The sequence below is a fragment of the Mustela lutreola genome, chromosome 12 (genome assembly GCF_030435805.1).
Source record: "Mustela lutreola isolate mMusLut2 chromosome 12, mMusLut2.pri, whole genome shotgun sequence".
Taxonomy (NCBI): Eukaryota; Metazoa; Chordata; class Mammalia; order Carnivora; family Mustelidae; genus Mustela; species Mustela lutreola.
Window position 1 is genome coordinate 46,230,721 of NC_081301.1, and position 12,927 is coordinate 46,243,647.

Sequence of the window (12,927 nt, forward strand, 5' to 3'; positions counted from 1 at the left end):
TAGTATCCTTTTTTCCAATAATTTCCTTATAGCCTGCATACTTTATTAGAGTTTAATAAAAATTTACACTTCTACATTTTCCCAGAAAATATAAGGACTTGAGACAATTCTCTTCTACTCTCTTGTTTCTGTCCCATTTGGTTTATATCTTTTAATCACGTCTGTTATTATTATTTGTGACTATTATGGCCTTCTACAGATCGTATTTTTAGATTTATCCTTTTAATGAGCCTGTGTCTGATAATGCTATAGTCTAGATCCCCTTTGGGTGACTTTCTGTTTTCTGTTGTTCCTCTCATTTTATGATCTTATTGACCTCTAATTGCACAGCTTTGATTATTTACACTGTGTGCTGAATATGGTCCTTCAAAATTGTGGAGACCTTGGGTTCCTGTATCTTTCATGAAAGAAGTTTGGGTTTGCATTTGGCTGGAGGGAAGGAGGACAGTCAATACTTCTTTTAAATAGGGATCGCCTTATTTCAAGGAGCGATTGAAAATTATTTGGGAGCTTTGGTCCCCCGGCTCTCTAGTCTATTTCCGTTCGTGCTCAAGCCTAGAATGAAGATCTTTCAGTCCCCAACTCAAAGGATGGGGTTTTATTAGCCACCTGACCTTCCTTGGGGGGCCCTGAACTATGTAGACTTCATTCTCTCTGCTGAGCTTCTCAGCTTCTCAGGTTCCTTTTCTCAAGTAGACAGAAACTTCCCAGCGTAAAAATGGTTGCCAAGTGCCTAGTTCACCTTTCCATATTTCTTTATTCTTCTAGATCTTGGCCCTGCAATTCCTAATTGCCTGTTCAGCTCAGCAATATCGTTTAGCAGATTTAAAATCTACATTGTCCACATGGTTCTCAGCATGAGCATCACTTGGCCTTACCTAGGTGAGTTTTAGAGGAAGTGATCACTTTATTTCTTTAAAATCTCTCCATTCTCTTATTTTTAAAGAATTAAAATCTGCAACTTTCTAATAATAAGAAAAAAATTGAGAAAGCTCCTAGCTTGGTCTTCTTTCCCATCCCATAGTGCTAATAATTGTTTTTTAATTTGGGGTTTTTAATGCCTTATTTCCTACTTTTTCTTTCCCTTGTCTTAGCTACTTTGAAAAGATCACAACAAATATTGACTAGATGTTTAGTCACTTCTGCTTCTTACATCTCCTACAGCATTTGTATTTATGTTTCCTCTTTCTTAAGGACTTAATTCAAGACTGTCTTACAAGTGTGTATTTATGTGGTAAAATTTTGAAGGTGTGTATGGCTGGAATATTTTTTTAATCATTACCCTATATTTGAATCATAGTTTGGCCAGCTACAAAATTCTTGGTTCAAATTCCCTATTCTCAGTATTTCAAAATATATCCCATTGTCTTCTTGCATCCACTGTTCTGATTTCTTTGTATATACTATGCTTTGTCATTCTTGAAATTATTAAGGTAATTCTAAGTTTTGTCATTAATAGTCTTAAATTTCCTCTATTTTACATGGGAGTTGTTTTTTAAAAAAATTCATGCTCTGGCAATTTATGGAACCATTAAATCTGTTTTTCTTTGTTTTTTTAATCACGAGGGATTTATTCAAATTTTTTTTTCAAATATTTCCTTCTCTCCACTTTTATATTCTTTCTTTCTGAATATCCTATCTTCTGGATAATAGCACTTTTGTTAATATTTTTTCTCTCACTATTGTTTACACATTATCTGTTTCTTTTTCCTTCACTTTTTTTCTTGTAGGAGAATCTACAATTTTATCTTTAAATTGCTCATTATAGGGACACCTGGGTGGCACAGTGGGTTAAACCTCTGTCTTCGGCTCAGGTCATGATCTCAGGGTCCTGGGATCAAGCCCCACCTTAGGCTCTCTGCTCAGCAGGAAGCCTGCCCCCCCAACCCCGCCCCCTGTCTGCCTCTCTGCCTGCTTGACATCTCTCTCTCTCTCTCTCTGTCAAATGAGTAAGTAAGTTAATTAATTAATTAAAAAGAAAAATGAATTGCTCATTTTAAATTCTGGTGTACCTGTTCTAATTTTAGACTTTGTCAAGAAAAGTCAAAAAACAAAACTGTCTAATCCAGTTTATGGTTTTTATTTCAAAACAGTTGTTCCCTCAAATGTCTTAGTTTTTAAGATCTTTAACCCCCTTTCCTCCTGGGCTCATTGTCCTCTCTGCAGGCAGTGTATGCGTAGGAAGCTGGGGGCTACTTTTCAGCTAGATGAGCAGAGTCAGGGAGGTATTGAATGTGCCCCAGGGGAGAATCTGGCCTTTGAACGTGACTTTCAATCAGCCCTTACCCCACAGAACCACTCATGTTAGGCCTCGCTCCATCCTTAGCAAGGATGCACAAATGTACTTAAAGAGCTGTATGAGGCAGAAGCACCATTAGAGAAGCAGACTTGTTAAGGGGCACCTCTCAGCCCTGGGGATCTGAAGACGAAGCAATGAGGAAGGAACTGCCCTAGTCCAGGCTTTCCCTTTATTCTCTTGACTCCTCCATAACATAGGACTCATTCTTCCTGGTTTTTCTCCTCCTCACGTTTGCAGTAGTACTAGAGGTCCAAATTGTTACTGTAGAAACAAGTTTTTCTTATCCCAAGGCAATGGTGGAAGAAAAGCAAGAACGAATGCTAACAAGTCTGCTTTATCTTCCCATAGCTGTGTTGGGTTGCCTCTACTCCAGACCCAGACCCAGCCACCACTTCAGATAAACCAATTAATAGAGCTACCCCACCCCCACCCCCACCTCTGCTCTCCACAAGGCTTTTCAAATTTTCTCCCTAAACTGAGTTCTCTCTATATTTCTCTGTAGTTTGCCTCAAGAACAAGAGCCAAGAACCTTTCCAGTTCGACTTCTTGGTAGGATGCTTTTGTCTCATGTTATCTCATCTCCAGTCAGTATTCCTTTTTCTTCAACTTTTCCTTTTTCACTCCTTTCACCCTTTTCTTTCTCCTTCGTTTCTTCGAACATACTCACCATGCCTTTGGGGTTCCCTCATGAAGGCTGCCTGCGTCAGTTTCCAGTACGTGATCCTCTCTTAATCAATTCTGCCCATGCCGAGTCCCTCCTGTTCCTCTGCATAGTTCTATTTCTCATGCCTTATTCTTCCCTTTCCTTTCCTTCTGTTCCAAGGTTCGCCAGCTCCTACTGCATTCTTCACTCTTTTTTTCTTGACTCTCATTCAGTGGTTATTGACCTCAAATTTCTAAGACACCTTTCTCTTACAAGATTAATCAATGCCCCCCCCCCCAATTAACTTGGCTGAGTCCCTTAGAGGTAAAATCTAAATTTAATTTGACATCTCTGGTGCTTTAATATGTATTAAAATGTTTAATGTTTACTAGATGACTAACACAGATTCATTGAAAACACACCAAAAAATGAATTAATGCCAAGAAACACTGTCTAGTAGAGAAGAAATAAGAGGTGGCTTTTTGAATAAACATCACATAAGTAATCATTTTCATTAAGTATTATCTGGTTTCTAAGCCTCTCCTCTGCCCCACCTGACACCCCATTCTCTAATACCCACTACTGATTCATTCATTCAAGTATCCATAAAGGGAGAAAGTGATTTGTACTTTCAGACTTTCTGGATATCTCAAACTCATGTTCATCCTCTTCTGTGTGATTTTTTTTTTTTTTTTAATCGTGGCTGTGAATTCTAAGAGAGATGCACAAAAATGTGTTTCATGATAGACACAATAAAGTAGAAGACCTTTGGATTGGTTAAGAACCCCCTCTCGTCAGAGGTATCACAACACATCCGTCCCCAGGGAGGACGGGTTCTTTTGCCTCCTAACTCTGATATGCATTGACTGTCAGATTTTTTTTTTTTTTAAGTGCTTATGCTAGTTAATGTATGATGTTTGGCACACTGCCAGCTTGTTCTGTACTCTGTGGAACAGTTGATCTTGAAAGATGTCATTTTTCCCCTCATTTTCTGACTCGTTTTGTTACATCAGTGTTGATTTATTTTGCACTTTGACAATCCGAGTTTTTTAAAGAACTGATCACATCTCAGAAACTTTAAATTAATGAATTAGATGCTATAAGCAGAGGGAAAAAATAATGTCTGAATCTCTGTATCTTCTTTTCTTTGCCCCCCTCATCTTTACTTTTCTTCTCCTTTCCTTTCTCCCAAAGCATAAATAGCTGTATCCCTATTTCTCCACCTTAAATACAAATGTACTTAAAGAGATGCACAATTAAAAGAGCTAATTAGACTCTCTTAGTACCACTGTGGCTTGTGCTCTATTTCCAAGGCCGGACTCTCATGCTTACCTGAACCTACTTAGGACGGATTAGGACTAGAGAGACGGGGTCACGAGCCCTCTGACCTCCTCCCATACTTGTGGTTTTAGGCCTGTTATAATTTGAATGTGCATTCAATTGCATCCTCTGTGTAACTTGGTCTTCCTATCAAGGGAGAAACATTAATTAAACTTAAGAAACACTTTGGTGGGGCGCCTGAGTGGCTCTGGCTCAATGGGTTAAACATCTGACTTCAGCTCAGGTCGTGATCTCAAGGTCCTGGGATGGAGCCCAAGTCTGTCCACGCTCTGCGGAGAGTCTCCTTGTCCCTCTGTCCCTCTGGCCACTCATGCTTACTCTCTTTCCCAAATAAATAAATAAAATCTTGGAACAAACAAACAAAAAACATTTTGGTGGGTTAGTGACTGACCAAATATCTGTGTTTAAAGAACTAGCCAGAAGTGAGGTATAAAATCAGTATTTGGTGCACTGATGATGAATTGGACAAACCTGCACTTTCTTTTCTTTTCTTTTTCAGTGTTTGCTTCCATTTTTATGAAATTACCAGAATTTACCAGAAATTACCAGAAATCTATAGAGACAGAAACCAGGGTTAGAGGTTTTCAAGGGCTGGGGGAGGAGGGTGGGGAGTAACTGCTAATGGGGACACGCTTTTTTTGGAGTGACAAAAATGTTCTAAAATTGATCGTGGGGATGGCTGCACACTCTGTGCACAGTCTCACTACCAAATTATATGCTTTAAAAAGACGAATTTTCTGGTATATGAATTGTAGCTCAGTAAAGTTATTTTAAAAATCTATTATCATATTAATCTTTTTAAAAATTAGCATATCATGCATTATTTGTTTCAAGGATATGGATCTGTGATGGTGGGAGGGATGGGGAGGCTGGGTGATGGACACCGGGGAGGGCATGTGCTACTGCGAGCGCTGTGAAATGTGTGAAACCTGCATTTCTGATTCTGGTTCCAGTCCTGGGGTGTTGGTTGGGCATGGGTAAATTGGGATGAGTCTGAGCTTCAGGTTTTTGGGTCTTTTTAAAATGCTTACTGTAGGGATAAGAGTACCTCAGAAATACTGTGAGGATTAGAGGTGCCTGGGTGGCTCAGTGGGTTAAGCCTCTGCCTTCTGCTCAGGTCATGATCCCAGACTCCTGGGGTCAAGCCTTGCATTGGGCTCCCTGCTTGGCAGGGAGTCTGTTTCTCCTACTGTTCCTCCCCCTTGCTTGTGTGCTCTCTCTCACTGTCTCTCTCTCTGTCAAATAAACAAATAAAATATTTTTTTTAAAAAAAGAAATACTGTGAAGATTATGTACATACATGTATGTATTTATAAGCCATATAAAGAATTTAGCTCAGTAAAGTCTCAGTACATGGCAGCTTTGATTATTCTTGTTGTTTTGATGCTTTATTGTTATCATAGAATTGGCTTTTAATGCCCACAGAATACTAAACAAGCATAAGAACTAACTTAAATCCAGGCTCAAATTTATCAAAGGAAAACAAAAATGGAGAACTGAGATTCAGATAATGTTTCCTTCCTGCTATATGGCGATATTAATCATTTTTAGTTCTGAGTGGTCAGTGATCTTCCTGGAAAAGCAGAGTGGATAAGACCCAGATGAAAGGAGAAACATTATGAGCCATAAATGATTTACCTTTACATTTTGTGTTTCATGTAATTTTGAAACAATTTTATTTAAAAATATCCATGGAGAAGCAGAACCATGGAAGAGAGATTATAAGGAGATAAATTTTTTTTCACTAATTTTTGTTTGCCTCCTATTTCCCCTCCCTTTTACTCACAGCTCCAAATTACAGAAAGTTCTACATTCTCAGGTGCAATTTTCACAGTCACACTGATGGTGATTAATGGGACTCCGCCAGGTTATGTATTTCATCATTTTACTATTTAAGGTTGAGAGATCAGTAAGCAATTTCTCTTCATTGAAAGATAGCTCAATTAAAAAATAGCCACTGATACCTTATTTGTGAGGCTATTTTTCAAAACTCCTCAAACTCACTGATTTTGGAAAAAGGCAGGTCATCTTCTTGTTTGTCATTTATCTTTGTGTGGTTTACTAGATAAGTAAACAAGAGAAAATTCTACCGCTCAGAGGGGAAAAAAACCCAACATTTTCTGAAATGTTTTCCTTTCCATCTTTTCTTTTCCTTTTTTTTTTTTTTTCAAAATACATTCTAGGGCTTCAGGTTAGACTATTTTTTTTTCTTTGCTATTAAATGCAGACGAAACTAGTAGTCAAATGATCCTATTTTGTCATTTCAAAATTGGGACTAAACTGTAGGCGTTGTTTTGTAGTCTGTTTATTCAGCCGACAATATATCACGGACATCTTTGAGAGTCTTTACATATTCTTCCAAGACCTCATTATTAATGGTCTCGATAGTAGGCTATTGCCTGTGCCATCACTCATTTAACCAATACACTTGGCACCTTCTTGATGCAATAATATTGGCGATATTGTAAATGGAGTCATTTGGAATAATTTATTCATATCTGCATTTCCTCTGCGTTTCTCAACCTGATTTATTTGCAGCTCTGAGAAATGGAACGCATTCTATTTTGCTCTGAATACACTGAGCATAAACTTATAGTCCAGCTTGACATAGTGTGTGTGTGTGTGTGTTCCGATATGTACATGTGTGGTATGGAGGTAGAGTAGAGGTTGGGAGTAACTTTGACCGTAATCAGAGCAGATAAAGACAAGAGCAGGAATATATGACTGCTAATCCTTTGCAAGCCTAATTGCCTCACAGTTTCAGGTTGGGAAATATCAAAACTGTGTGGACATGGCTTTTTGTCATGAAGACGTTTTAGAAAGCAAAGAAAAAAAAATACAGGAACTCTGAGTTAGAGAGTAAGTTCTTATAAAGTTTTTATTATATGGAAAAGAAAATTATATTCAGCCCCCAAATCATTTTGCTCTACTAAAAAAGTGGGAACTGTGCCCGCTCTCTTCTATTTTAAATGCATAGATCTAGCACTTGCTTACCTTCTGGAGGCTGTTAACCAGAAGCATAATCTCTATATAAACACAATGAATGCTATAGATTCCACAGTTCTTTTCTTTGGCATTTTCATCACATTTTCTCTTTGGCATTGAAACATTATCACAAATGAAAAGAAAAAAAAATGTGCAGGTTTTTCCTTTTCTTTTTCTTCTTTTTAGCTCGGCTTCCAAAAACTCAGGGAGAAAAAAGTTAGTTTGTTCTCAGGTACAATAGCATCTGAGAGTTCACAACTTTTCGCTCTAATCACCCTTTTCTTTCTCTGAGTGTTCATGGCTAACGTTCCCAGCAAAGAGCCTCCGCTCACTCGTCATTCTCTAAGCCGCGAGCAACAATCAGTGTGTACTCATGTGGCAAAGCCCTGGCCTTTCCTATCAATTCTCTTGACAAGAATGTTGTCAAGTCTCGTTTGTTCTTTTCTGAGCTGATGAACTTATTTCAGGAGGCTGGTAGTTATATTTCACATCTGTCTCTGATGAGACCTTGAGGCTCTGTATCTTCTTCGGTTTTTGAAGGGACTTAGCAGAGAGATTATGTGAGATAGGGTTTGATGACTGCAGGCACAGGGTACCCATTCCCCATTGTCCAAAGAGTGCAGAAAGCCCCTTTTGTGTGTGGTGAAGGGCGCCTTAGTATGCATGGCCATCTCTCTTGCCTAACTTCTCTTACTGCCTTTTATTTTTTTAAGTATGTCAGTGGATAGATAGCTCTGCTCCCACTTGATAGATGGCTATCATTTTGCTAGATGAATAATATGTCACAGGCTCTCTGGCATGTCGTGGACCAAACATCTTGAAGAGTTCTAGAAAGCTGGTGAAATCGCAGACACCAATGGTGACAATTCAACTAGATCAGACAATGTCTTTATGTAGTGATGCCCATATGTTAGAAAACATTTTAGCTAAGTAACATAATAAATTCAGTGATCCCACCTTTCCACAGCTTGGTAAAATGAGAAAGGCAAAGGCAAAATACCAGATGATCTCAGTGTAATGTGGTGAGCTCTATGATGAAGGAATAAAATGGTGGAGGGGTACTCATTTCTCCACCAATCTGGAGATTAAAGAAAGATATCCCAAAGGATGGGATTATTCTTACTTCCATTTTTTTTTTTAATTTTCAATTTGGGTGTCAGAATCTATTTTCTCATTTTGGTGTGGCTGTATTAAATTTAAAATTTCACAAATGCAGACCCTGGGTGGCTCCAGTCAGTTAAGCGTTTGTCTTCGGCTCAGGTCATGATTCCAGGGTCGTGAGATCAAGTCTGGCATCAGGCTCCCTGCTCCCCCTCCTTATACTCTCTCCCTCTGACAAATAAATAAATAAAATAAAATAAAATATCATATATGAATATAGCATATGTGTCCCCAAGACACCTGTAATTGGACAACAGAAGTGGCTCCTTCACAGGAAGTTTGTGTTGTTACATTATATATTTTTGTTTCAGGAATCCCCAGTTCTCTATCTTATTATCTCAGTGACCTTGGCAACTTATGAGCCTCTCTCATACTCATTTTCCATGTGCCCATACTCATGCTGGAGTCCATACTCATCTGTCAACTGGGAACAATATCACCTCTGTCCAGGGTTTATGGGGTACAGGTGAGTCTCCTAGCAGAGTGTCTCACACTTTGGGAAATTTGTGACACACCTTTATCTTCCACTTATGAAGAAAAAAAAAAAAAAACCACCCTTTGGATTTTAGGCGAGTGGTATGTATACAGCTCGTGTTATGTTCTCAAGTCATATGTATTGCTCTATCTCTGGTTGTTTTCATCATTATTTCTACGACACACCCATTTTCTACAGAAAAGATTTCAGGCTCCATTCTGTGTTCTCATCTCATATTTAAGAAGTGTGATGTTGACTCTAGAGCAGAAGTTAACAATGATGTAGGAAACACATCAGGCAATCAGCAGCCACAGTCTAACCAGGGATGATACTACATACTTGGGTCAGATTTGCTGTATGCAGTATTTATCAATATGTTCTTGGGTAAAGGAACTAAGACATCAATCACAAATTTTACAGAAATTATCCATTTATGAGGAGTTGTGAATGGCAGATGAGAATAAAGTTCTAGAAGAGTAACGATGTTGCGTAGGTATGGTGGTCTCTGTCAGATACAAATAGCCAGAATCCTGGTTTTGCTGCACATGCTGTCTCTTTGGAGAAATATGAATGTTCTTGCTTAAAAATATGTGTCTTTGAGAATTATATTTAAGATTAAAGTAACCACATGAAAATCGGGGGCTTATTTGCTGCTTCTTGACTTGGTCTTCATCTTTATGGTGTCTAATGAGGACTCTGTCACCAAGTAGCAAAGTGACGTGTGTCTGGTCCCTGACTGCTCTGCCACTCAGATTTTCCCATCTGGGGCTCTACCACTTAGGATTTTATGTGTGGATTCCTGACTTTGTGTGTGGGGAAATGCGTCTGTAATACCATTGATTACATGCTAATTAATCCTATCTTGACTCCAGTGTGTCTACATACACACATTACACACTTACCAGGGCATCCCTGATTTAAATGAAAACAAACAAAAACATAGTGCCAGTCTTTCTCTTTATTCCAATTTAATGCCATTCCCTGCCCTTGATTTTTGATCTTGCTACTTGCAATTCTGAAGCAATAGTGGCTAAAGATCACAGTTCCCTTTTAAATGCCTTTTTAATGTGTTGATAAGACATAATCATTGACTTGCACTGTCCTCTCTGGGCACTTTAATGATTCATTACTGAGATAATTATTTGGTGTTTATTCTAGCCTACCTGTGTTGTCTCATTTTCTCCTCACCTTGAATAGGGGTTGGGAGATGAAAACAGGATTGCATGTGATTATTTTCAGCATTTATTTCAACCACCATGAATGTAGTTAAAATGTTGCCTGGCTAATAAATAAACTTTAAAAGAACAGTGCAGCCACTTTGGAGAACAGTGTGGAGATTCCTCAAGAAATTAAAAATAGAGCTGCATTTCCTGAGCGTATCATGCTTAGTGAAATAAGTCAAGCAGAGAAAGACAACTATCATATGATCTCCCTGATCTGAGGAAGTTGTGATGCAACATGGGGGCTTAATTGGGTAGGAGAAGAATAAATGAAACCAGATGGGATTGGGAGGTAGACAAACCATAAGTGACTCTTAATCTCACAAAACAAACAGGGTTGCTGGGGGGAGGGGGTTTGGGAGAAGGGGGTGGGATTATGGACATTGGCGGGGGAGGGTATGTGCTTTGGTGAGTGCTGTGAAGTGTGTAAACCTGGTGATTCACAGACCTGTACCCCTGGGGATAAAAATATATGTTTATAAGAAATAAAAAAATTATAAATAAAAAAAAATAGAGCTGCAATTGCACTCCTGGGTATTTACCCCAAAGATACAGATGTAGTGAAAAGAAGGGCCATCAGTACCCCAATGTTTATAGCAGCAATGGCCACGGTCGCCAAACTGTGGAAAGAACCAAGATGCCCTTCAACAGTGAATGGATAAGGAAGATGTGGTCCATATACACTATGGAGTATTATGCCTCCATCAGAAAGGATGAATACCCAACTTTTGTAGCAACATGGATGGGACTGGAAGAGATTATGCTGAGTGAAATAAGTCAAGCAGAGAGAGTCAATTATCATATGGTTTCACTTATTTGTGGAGCATAACAAACAGCATGGAGGACATGGGGAGATGGAGAGGAGAAGGGAGTTGAGGGAAATTGGAAGGGGAGGTGAACCATGAGAGACTGTGGACTCTGAAAAACAACCTGAGGGTTTTGAAGGGGCAGGGGATGGGAGGTTGGGGGAACCAGGTGGTGGGTATTAGAAAGGGCACGGATTGCATGGAGCACTGGGTGTGGTGCAAAAACAATGAATACTGTTACGCTGAAAAGAAATTAAAAAAAAATCTAATAAATGTTCCTTCTGTTTAAAGGAAAAAAATAAAAGGAAAGAAAAGAAGGAAGGGGACAGAGTATCAGAGAAAAAGAAAAGAGGATCTTTCTTTTTGACATCTGCCAACTCAGGGAATTATATATAAATAAAAGTCATGATCCATTTGATTTCTTAATCTGCCATTTAAAGTAAAATCATATACTTCAGATCTGTTTCATTCTGTTATGCCTTCCCCTCTTTTCCTAATAAACACAACTGGAGCTTCAGAATTAAATGTGTGAAAAGTTGGTTGAGCATCTGACTCTTGATTTCAGCCCAGGTTGTGGTCTCAGGGTCATGGGATCGAACCTCATGTAGGGCTCTCTGACCACCGGGGAGTTTGCTTCTCTCCCTTTTCCTTTCCCTCTGCCCCTCCCTTTGCTCATGCTTGGGCATTCTCTGTCTTCATCTCTCTCTCTTTCAAATAAATAGATAAATCTTTAAAAATACTGAAATCCTGAGATAGTGTCCAAGGTACCACATAAACTAATACATAGATTTCAGGAGAATTTTGTATTGTCAGTGAATTTTGCTTTTCTGCTCCAAAGATTGGGCATTGGAGCAGTTATTATTTTGTTTGAATATCAACAACTCCATGTAGGCTTAGTACCCACAGGTTGTCATATGGGAAGTAAGTTAGAGATTTCGGTATTGCCTGTAACTTCAAGTCTTTATTCTTTATCCTATTGGTTTAAATAAGGCATTTATTTTGTAAACAAATAATAATGTTTTAAAAATACAGAATATAACTAGCTGTTATGAAAAGAACCTACAGACTTTGGAATCATATTGATCTATGTTTAAATTCTGGCCCTGGCATTACTTGGGGTTGGTTTGAGCATGTCTCAAATTCTCTAACCCTCACTTTTCTACCAAAAAAGTACAAAAGATGTTTCCTCAGTGAGTTACTTTAAGCATTAAAAATAATGTATATAAATTCCCTACCACTTTGCCAGGCACACTAGTTCTTGGCCATTAGCACCCTAGACTTGAGTAGTAGTAGTTAGTAGTAATTACCTAGGAATCACTGCTGCTATTAAGTAATTGGAACTCTTTGAATTAAAAAAAAGATATCCTATAAACACAAAGAACTGACCACCATTAGTAATAAAATCTATACATATGGAATCAATTGAAGCTTGGAGGAGAGTTAAGGAGGTTTAATTTTAAGAAGCTTACCCAAATAGACCTGTAAAGAAATCCACATTTCTTAATCCTAAATGTCCTAGTCTCTTGACAAATCCTGACCTTTGAATGCCCCAAAGTTAATTATATTAGTGGCCTTTAAAAATATATAATTTCTTACCGCTGCCAAGTGATAAAGAGAGTGCCTTTACCTTGCCATACCACATATCCAGTGACATTGACAGTGACTTGATATTACTCATTCCAAGATCTGTGAAAGACTCTCAGAGTAAGGGAGTACTTTAATCCAAGTTTTCATGGAGGAAATTAAGGGAAAAAACTTAAGCGTATATTGTGTTTATCTCTGATCATTTCAGGTATTATTAAGAACTGGTTTTCAGTTACTCTTGGAAGAATAAAAAGAAAAAAAAAAAAAGAATTGGGACCAGATCTAAAAAACTTAGCAAATCGTCATGCTCTTCCTTTATAGTAATTTTGTCCTGTGCTTCAGCGAGTCTAGCTTCCTTCCTCCCGCCCATCTGTCTATCAAGAAATGCTAGTGTCTACATGTCAGACTTTTTT